Source organism: Triticum urartu, chromosome 7A (genome assembly GCF_056163025.1).
Source record: "Triticum urartu cultivar PI428250 chromosome 7A, HENAU_Tu73, whole genome shotgun sequence".
Lineage (NCBI taxonomy): Eukaryota > Viridiplantae > Streptophyta > Magnoliopsida > Poales > Poaceae > Triticum > Triticum urartu.
In genome coordinates, this window is record NC_141879.1 from 548,828,315 (window position 1) to 548,838,748 (window position 10,434).

At 47.3% G+C, this 10,434-nt stretch overlaps 1 pseudogene; it reads left to right on the top strand.

Moving 5' to 3' along the window:
* Window positions 1–9,080: 9,080 nt before the first annotated feature.
* On the top strand, window positions 9,081–9,671 carry LOC147960373 (uncharacterized; annotated as a pseudogene).
* The last annotated feature ends 763 nt before the right edge of the window (window positions 9,672–10,434 follow it).

Here is a 10,434-nt window from a genome sequence, read left to right on the forward strand (position 1 = left end):
AAATTCTACATTGGTAGTGCTGCCCATCCACTCACCAAAGAAAAAAAATGGAAATTTATCCAAGTCAACTGTAATTTGGCATTGTATCTTTTCTTTGAAAAGAAGGAAATATCCGTGCAAACAATATCTCCTATGTTAAAGAAAAAGGAAACTCTGCTAAGCTCTCTTGCATTGCACTAGGTCAAAAGTGTGCCCTGAATGGGTTCCAAGGGAAAAAGGTGTGCCCTGAATCCGGACAACATGATTGCAATGCAAAATAAACTTGGGAATAGGTTGATGTTAATTAAATGAAGCTTAAATCGAATGCCATTGAATCTTGCGAAAGCTTACATTTCCCATGCTGTTTAATTATGCAGAAAGAACTCTGGTAAACTCTTTTACATTGTGCTGGGTCAGAGTTGCGCCCTGAATCTGGACAAGATGACTTGGACTTGTGAACAGGTCGCTGTTAATTAACGAAAACTTAATTTAGTTTCCATTAAAAATATATTTCCATAAACTTAGGGCCTGTTCGGATAACCACCTGCTCCTTGAAATTTCGGAATCTGGGGAGTACCTCCATGTGCGCTCCACGATTTTTAACTGGAACTCCGCCCGCTCCGGGGGTGGCCTCGTGGTGCGGCGGGTCTCCGAACAGGCCCTTAATATAGTACTTGGTCCAAAATATAATGTATTTTTAAGTCAAACTTTGTACGCTATGATCAAGTTTATTGATAAAATTATCGACATACACTTTACCAAATCAATGTCATTCGAATATCATGGAATATTCATTCTTATGATTATTTATTAAAGGAGGGACACCCCCAGTCTATACATCGATTGATGTACACAACCATCTATTATATTGAAATTCAATCACCTAAAGTAGCTATGTCGAAGAAAAGTTTTCACTATTTACATACAAGTTGTCACGAGTGGAAATTGTCGAGAAAAAACAAATGTGTCACTCTAGGGGCGAACCCATCCTTTCATCGCCCCCGTGTCATTCCACCTCTCTCTCCCGCGGCTACTGGACCAGGCTGGCAAGCAAAGCTCATCAGATGGACGCGGCGACAAGATCAGACCCGCATGTTTGGTGGGCGCTTCCCTAATCAAGTTGGGCCTAGATGGCAAGCACTTAAGGAGGGGCCCGAGCTCCGAGGTGGCGGCCTTGGATGGCATCGGCGCTGGCCGCATTGTTGTAGCTACGTGGGCGGCGAGATGGTCCACTGCGGTGGCCGGGCGCGCCTCGCCTTGATCTCAGCCTAGGATACAAGTGGCCGGGCTGTCAGACTAGTCATAGTGCATGGTAACATACACTAGTAATATACACATATCCCTATATTATATTACACATATCCCATAACATAAGTGTGGTGTCATGCAAAGCTTTATTTATTAGGTTATAGACTCATAGTGCATTGGGACATGTGATGTTACGGTAACTAGCTAAGTTACTCAAATTGTCTCTCTCCTCATTAACTCATTGCCACATAAGCAAATTTTTTTAGTTAGTTGGACTTGATGTTACTGCTGAAGTTACTCCCACTGTGGCTAGTCTCAGTCTGGTTGCAAATGGTGGTGGTGAGTGCAGCCCTATGGCTCGATCGATCTAGCTTGGTAGGGTTGTCCGCACCAGGTCAGGGGCTCAACATTTTTACGTTGGCTACGGGCGTGTCGCTTGCCCAACTCATGTGCGTTCTTGGGCCAATTGGTTTCATGTGGAGGTGACCGGTTGGTCTAGGCATAGATGACTCGAGCTTCAAATGACAGCTGCCAGATCCGCAACTCGAGTATGTTCCTCCTTGATACCGTGGAGGCGATCTTCCGCGGGTGGGGGTATATCACACCCATCCGCTAGCACCACTACCTCATCTCGTCACCGGTGATGGTGGCAGGGGTCTCCTCCTTGGGAGGAAGCTGTCTAGTGTTGGAAATATGAGCAATTTACCAAATAATTTTATTAACAGAAATACTAGATAAAGCATGACTAATATAGTAGAGATAAAACAAGTCATGCGTTCTGACAGAGACAAGGTAAATAGCTTCTGCATATATGAACCGTAGCCTATCATATCTAAACCAGACAGTATAGCAAGTAGCATATATGAAGTAGAACCTATCATGTGTAGGACAAGGACTAGAACAAGGAACTGCGGCAGAACCTTTAACAGGAAAGACAAGAACACGTACGGGACAGCACTAGCAGAAGCGCTGGACTTGGGGTCGGTGTCCTCGCCTGCCATGTCGTCGAGGAGGTCGTGGACGTCGGGAAAGAAGTCGTCGTTGGGGAAGTAGTCGTCGGCGACCGGATCGTCCGTGATGAAGCAGCCAGTAGTCGCGCTGAGCGCTCCCCAAAAACCTTATCACCCTTCTCCCGTACAGGACTCAAAAAGTGCGGTTTCGGAGGCCTACTGTCCCGACCTGCGGTGCACGCCGCAAGACGGGATGGGGAAGAACGTAACAGCAGCGCAGTGCTCAGGAACTTGTGGCGAGAGGAGGAAGAGATTCTGGTGCGTCTCTCTGAGAGGAGCGAACTCCCTTTTATAGGCGCAAGAGAAGGAGGCAAGAGGCTGCGCCGGGAGCTGAAACGAACAGACAACAGCCGAAGAGTGTAGCGTTTGTATTCAATATCCACCACAGCAAGAACTTTCCAGCTCCCGAGTGACCTTTCGTATACCCGTAGTGCATGGCAAAAATTTAGATATCGGCTCGGCTCATTCCCGCAACCCGCGGCGCGGCGTGACGAGGCGAGGCGAGGCGAGGCGTGGCGTGGCGAGGCGGGCGGCGGAGGAGGAGCGCGCGTGGATATCCCTCTTGTTCTCATGCTCGTACAAGTGGGGAAAGAACCTCCCTTATAAGGAGGTCCAACTCCCACTAAACTAGCAATGTGGGACTAAACTTTAGTAGTATCCCTTGCCTTGCACAAATGGGCTAAGTGGGCCTCTAGGATTTATTAGGAATTTCTGAAATAGTTATTGGGCTGCCCAAAATAGACTAAATTCCAGCAATCCCCCACCAGATCCCAGAGGCACACAGAAATTTGCCTTTGGTTCCAAAACACTATTTTATATACCGGTACTGCAGTGGAGACTGTTAAGTTGAACTTCCACCTAGAACTCTATGCTACACTAGTAAGCAACTTGAACAGTGGACTGGGCCTTGAACTGCAAGTTTTCTGCGAATCTAGCTTCACATAAAGCCTTGACCGATACGTGGCTACCGTGGATCTTCCCCGCGGGTGGAGCTTATGCATCATACTCCATGACCTTTCATGAGTTACTAGAGAGAACCCTACTCTCATAGATTGCGACGTTTGACAATCAGACTCATATAGGTGTGTTCTTCAAAAGATGTTCTGCAGGATAACATTTCTGCTTAAATAAGCCACTTAAAACACATTAAGATATACATCAACCTGCCATGCAGATTAGGAGAGTATTGCATCTTCATGGAGTGATATTATAAATAGTAAGGATACTCTCCTCTCAGTTGACCAACAGCTTGTCTTCCACATCTAATTCACGGGATCTTCGATCACAAAGAATAGATTACCACCGTGAACAACTCATATTATGGGTCTCATACCCATCTCCCTCGATGCATTATCTATCACATTACGTGATAGACCCTTAGTAAAAGGATCTGCCAGATTTTTAGACGTTTGGATATAATCCAACGCAATAACTCTAGAGTTTTTCATTTTCCTGACAGACTTTAACCTTCTCTGAACGTGTCTTGATGACTTCATGTTATCCTTTGAACTGCTCACTTTCGTGATCATAGTTTGATTGTCGCAGTTCATAAGGGCATCCGGTACAGGTTTCTCAACAACCGGCAAGTCATTCAAGAGTCGGCGAAGCCAATCTGCTTCAACCGTAGCTGTATCTAGTGCTGTGAGTTCTGCTTCCATTGTTGACCTCGTTAAGATGGTCTGGTTGCAAGACTTCCAAGAAACAGCGCCACCTCCATGAGTGAATACATAACCGCTCGTGGCCTTTATCTCATCAGTATCTGAGATCCAGTTTGAGTCACTATACCCTTCAAGCACCTTTGGATGCCCGGTGTAGTGAATTCCATAATTTGCAGTGCCTTTCAAATAACGCAAAACTCTTTCTAGAGCTTTCCAATGCACATCTCCTGGTTTTGAAACAAACCGACTCAGTTTGCTAACAGCAAAAGAGATGTCAGGTCTTGTAGCACTGGCTAAGTACATAAGCGAGCCAATAATCTGAGAATACTTCAATTGGTCTCTAGCAATTCTTCGATTCTTTCAAAGCAACACACTAGCATCATATGGTGTTGGAGAGGGCTTGTAGTCACTATAACCAAAGCGACTCAAGATCTTTTCCACATAGGGAGATTGAAGCAATGTAATCCCACCATCATCGTCTCTCAACAACTTGATGTTCAGAATGACATCAACCACTCCTAAATCCTTTATCTCAAAACAACGAGATAGGAAATCCTTGACCTCCTTAATAACATTCAGATTGGTTCCGAAAATCAGTATGTCATCAACATACAAGCACAGGATAACTCCCTCGCCCCCACCATGGCGATAGTACACACATTTGTCAGCTTCGTTCACAACAAAGCCTGCAGCTGTTAAAATTCTTTCAAACTTCTCATGCCACTGTTTGGGTGCTTGCTTAAGTCCATGCAAACATTTCAGCAACTTGCACACTTTCCCTTCCTGACCATCTAGTACAAACCCATCTGGTTGTTCCATATAAATTTCCTCGTCCAACTCTCCATTTAGGAAAGCAGTCTTAACATCCATTTGATGAACGAGAAGACCATGCGAGGCAGCTAGTGAAAGTAGAACTTGAATAGTGGTCAGTCGAGCCACAGGTGAGTAAGTATCAAAGAAGTCTTCACCTTCCTTTTGGGTATAACCCTTAGCCACGAGCCGAGCCTTGTACTTTTCAATAGTACCATCAGGCCTAAGCTTCTTCTTGAATACCCATTTGCATCCTATAGGTTTGCACCCATAAGGACGATCAGTTATCTCCCAAGTTTCATTTTCCAAGATGGAATCCATCTCGCTACGAACCGCTTCCTTCCAGTAGTCAGCATCTTCAGATGCATAGGCCTCTGAAAATAGAACTGGGAGTGTCATCTATGAGGTACACAAGAAAATCATCACCAAAGGACTTTGTAGTCCTCTGTCTCTTGCTCCTAATAGGAACTTCATTGTTCTCCTCCACAGGACTTTCAAAGTGTTCCATCGAAATTGTGGGTTCGGTAATTGTAACTGGTTCCTGATTCGATGAACTAGGCATCTCCTGATTAGATGAGGTAGCCATATCCTTCATGGGAAAGATATCTTCAAAGAAAGTCGCATCATTCGACTCCATGATCGTACCGACATGTATGTCAGGTACCTCAGATTTTACAACCAAGAATCTATAGCCAATGCTATGAAAAGCATATCCCAGGAAAACACAATCCACAGTCTTTGGTCCAAGTTTCCGCTTCTTTGGAATTGGAACATTGATTTTTGCCAAACAACCCCATGTTCGTAGATAAAAGAGTTTTAACCTTTTCTTCTCCCATTCCTCGAATGGAGTTATCTCTTTGTTCTTTGTGGGGACTCGGTTCAGGACATGACATGCTGTCAATATCGCCTCCCCCCACCATGCCTTGGAGAGACCCGATGTGTCTAACATGGCGTTAACCAAATCAGTTAGAGTATGGTTCTTTCTTTCGGCCACCCCATTTGACTGAGGTGAGTAGGGAGGCGTCCTCTCATGGATTATATCATGTTCCGCACAAAAAGCATCAAACTCATTGGAAAAATACTCTCCACCACGGTCGGACCTAAGCCTCTTGATTTTTCGATCAAGTTGGTTGTCCACTTCAGCTTTGTAGATCTTGAAAAAGTTCAAAGCCTCATCCTTAGATTTCAGAAGATACACACGGCAGTATCTAGTGGAGTCATCAATTAACGTCATGAAATATTTTTTTCCACCTTTTGTCAACACACCATTCATTTCACATAGATCTGAATGTATGAGCTCTAGCGGTGCAAGATTTCTTATTTCCGCAGTCGTGTGAGACTTACGAGGTTGCTTAGCTTGCACACACACTTGACACTTAGATCCCTTGATGATGGTGAAACTAGGGATTAAGTTCAACTTCACTAGTCGCGACATGCAACCAAAGTTAACATGACAAAGACGCGAATGCCACACATTGGATTCACTATTGTTGTAAATATGATTAACAACTTTATTGCAAACGTCTGATAAGGATAAACGAAACAAGCCTCCTGACTCATAGCCTTTACCAACAAAGGTTCCATACTTGGATATTACAAATTTATTCGACTCAAAGACAAGCTTGTAGCCATCTCTACACAGAAGAGATCCGCTAACAAGATTTTTATTGACGGAGGGGACATAATGCACGTTCTTCAGCCGCACGATCTTCCCCGAAGTAAACTTCAGATCGACCGTGGCAACACCACGAACAGAAGCACTTGAACCGTTGCCCATCAGCACGGTTGAAGTCCTTGCGGTCTGATAAGACGAAAACATGGAAATATCACCGCATACATGCACATTAGCACCCGTGTCAATCAACCAGTCAGGAGAATGACATACTGAAAGAATAGTGGGAAATATACCATACCCAACATCCTTCATGTCAGTGTCTCCAATGACAACATTAGCGGTCTTGCCGCCTTTCCCAGGATGACGCTTGTCATAGCGATTAGGGCAACTAGGAGCCCAATGATCAGGATCCCCACACACATGACAAGCACCTTTCTTCTTGTCATTCTTCTTCTTGAAGTTCGTGTGTTGCACAACCTTGTTCTTCCCATCAAACTTTGCTTTACCATCAAACTTGCCCTTGTTCTTGAACTTGTGGGGCTGGAAGTTCTGCTTTTGTACCACATTGGCACTAGATCCTCCCTCAATACCTCGAGCACGTGTGTCCTTTGCTCTCGCCTTTTCTTCCACATCAAGAGTGCCAATGAGATCCGGAACGGAAAACTCCTGCCTCTTATGCTTCAGTAAGGTAGCAAAGTTCCTCCACGAAGGAGGAAGCTTAGTGATGATACCTCCGGCAACAAACTTGTTCGGTAGCATACAACTGAAGTGCTCAAGTTCTCTAGCAAATGACTGTATCTCATGAGCTTGCTCAACCACGGAGCGCTCTTCAGTCATCCTGTAATCATAGAATTGCTCCATGATGTACAGCTCAGTGCCAGCATCCGAGACCCCAAACTTGGCTTCAAGTGCATCCCACACATCTTTTCCATTATCAATTGACGCATAAGCATCAACTATGTTCTCACCAAGAACACTCAAGAGTGCAGCCTTAAACAGAGTATCCATTTTCTGAAAAGCTTGTGCCTGTTGAGCATCAAGCTCTCCTTCAGGTTTGCCGAGAGTGGCGTCATAGCAACTCATGGTTTGAAACCATAAGACTACTCTCACGCGCCACCTCTTATAGTGGATAGCCTCAAACATAGGAGGTCTCATGGAAGCAGCAAAACCACTTGGGGTAAATTGCCTATAATAAGGTTTTTGGATTGTTGGAAATATGAGCAATTTACCAAATGATTTTATTAACAGAAATACTAGATAAAGCATGACTAATATAGTAGAGATAAAACAAGTCATACGTTCTAACAGAGAGAAGGTAAATAGCTTCTGCATATATGAACCGTAGCCTATCATATCTAAACCAGACAGTATAGCAAGTAGCATATATGAAGTAGAACCTATCATGTGTAGGACAAGGACTAGAACAAGGAACTGCGGCAGAACCTTTAACAGGAAAGACAAGAACACGTATGGGACAGCAGCAGTAGAAGCGCTGGACTTGGGGTCGGTGTCCTCGCCTGCCATGTCGTCGAGGAGGTCGTGGACCTCGAGAAAGCAGTCGTCGGCGACCGGATCGTCCGTGATGAAGCAGCGAGTAGTCGCGCTCCCCAAAAACCTTATCACCCTTCTCCCGCAAGACGGGATGGGGAAGAACGTGGCTCGGCTCGGCTCATTCCCGCAACCCGCGGTGCGGGGCGTCGTGACGAGGCATGGCGGGCGGCGGAGGAGGAGCACGGGTGGATATCCCGCTTGTTCTCATACTCGTACAAGTGGGGAAAGAACCTCCTTTATAAGGAGGTCCAATTTCCACTAAACTAGGAATGTGGGACTAAACTTTAGTAGTATCCCTTGCCTTGCACAAATGGGCTAAGTGGGCCTTTAGGATTTATTAGGAATTTCTGAAATAGTTATTAGGCTGTCCAAAATATACTAAATTCCAGCAGCTAGGTGGTTTCATTGGGCATGCACTACTTCCGTGTGTGGTTCCAGTGGGTGCCGAGAGAAGTATGCAACCTCCTCATGTGGACACCGTGGTTCTTCTGCATAGAATACTCGTTGGTGCAGCTATGAAACGATCTGACTGTGAGATCGTGTTTGGAACGCCGTTTCATGTGTGTAGTGAAAACTCTTGTCTGAGCCATGATTCGTCGATTCACCGGTGAAAAATAGTTTCATTATCTTTTTGGTGTGTCTCCATGTCGATGTTCTAGGCTTCGTTGTTAGTCTTGTCGCCCAGGACGAGAATCCTTGTTGTTGTCGTCTCTGGTCAGACATGACGACAGTGGCGTGAGTACTTATATATGGTACTACCCTACTTGTCTATGTTGTGTACTCTGCATGTTGATGATTTTAGTCTCATTGCTTTGCATCAATTTTAGGAAGTATGTATCTCAAGGTACGTAGGCAGGGAGCGAGCAAATGGACGGTGCCGAGTTTCACTTTGGCTCCTGCACTTCCCAGCATGCTCAGGCTAGTTCGGTTGTGATTAAGAGACCTGGCAAAACGCCGGCCCGCAAAAATTCTGACGAGTATGCGGGCTTGGTTTAATTTTTCGGCCAGAACAGAGCCCGCATACTCGCCTGGCCTGCAAATATTTTTGCGGCAGCCTGCAAACCGCACGTCCCGAGCAATATAACTGCGATTCCGTGACCCTTTTGCGGATCCAAACCCTATCTTTCCGCCGCCGCGAGCCACCCGACCCCCCTTTCCTCTCTCTCAATTTCTCGTCGCCGGCGACCACCCGCCCCGCCTCCAGCCGCCATGTGGGGGCGCATGTGGAGCTCCGGACGCGGCTCCGGCAGCAGATCCGGCCGTGAGCGCGAGCGGCGCGTCCGATCGGACGGCGCGAGGAAGCGCGGCACCCGGAGGTGGACTAACCACGGGATGTCGCCGCCGGCGGGCTTCAACCGCCGCGAGACGGAGGAGTACGACCGGCACGCGTCCTTCTCCTCCGCGAGGTCCTACGCCGGATCCTCCTCGTCCTCCGGCGCGGGCTTCCTCCCCGTGAAGAGGAAGTGGTCGGACGACGAGGAGCCGGGGCCGCCGGCGCCGTTCGCCTTCGTCCCGGTGAAGGAGGAGCCCGAGGAGCCCGCTCCGCTCGGCCGCCGCGGAGTCGTCGGCCCCGAGGACCACGTCGCGGACTTCGACGCCGTCGCCGCCGCCATCCCCGAGCGGAGCGTGCGCGAGGAGGAGGAGCGTCGGTGCCACGCCGAGGAGCTTGAGGCCCTCGAGTGGCGGCAGACGGTCGCCGACAACCGCGCCGCCAACGAGAAGGCTGAGAAGTGGCGCCGCATCTGCGCGGAGTAGGCGGCGAAGTACGTCGACCTGTGCAGCTCCGGCGAGAAGGATTGAGCGTCCGGCTCCTCCACGGCATCGTCCAGTTGTGGTGACCTAGCCGCCGTCAGATCCAACCCCTATGCTAGTAGTTTAACGTAGTTTGTAGTATAAACTATGCTTGTAGTTTGTTGATCATGTGATGAACTATGTAGTATGTGATGAACTATTAGTGCAATTTCTCCCGCGAAAGTGTTTTTTCAAATTATGCAGGTTTTGATACGGGTTCTGTTCTGCTGCGCATGTTTTCGACCCGCAAACGCGATCTTCGTGAAACCGCAAATGTGTTTTGCGGGTCAAATTTTTGCAGGGTCTGCTAGAGTTGCTCTAACTCTTGGATCATTTCTTTCTTCTTGTGGAAGAAAGAGGACCCTTTGGCTAGGGTTCTCGTGCCTTCCGCCGATGCCACCGTCGGTCTACCTCGTCTCCTGTGGTGGATCCCATCTTTTGCCAGCAGGAGGGCTTTGTTTCTTCATGCTTTTTTGAGTTCTGTTAGCGTTTGTGTCCTTCTCAGAGAGACGAGACGGCGGTGGCTCTCTGAAGATGAAATAAAGTTCTCCCCGCCTAGTCCCTGTTTCAATGGTGTTTCTAGCATCATAGGAGGGCGTGTAGAGGTTTGTCTCCGGTGGATCTCTTGGGATTCGGTCAGCGGTTGTCCGGTGATCCACGTGGATCCTGTCTTCCTTCGTTTGTGCTTGTGTGTCTACCGGTTGGATCCTTTCGATTTACGCTTCTCTTCATCGGTGGTGGTTGTTGTTCCGGTGAGGTGGTCCTATGGGGC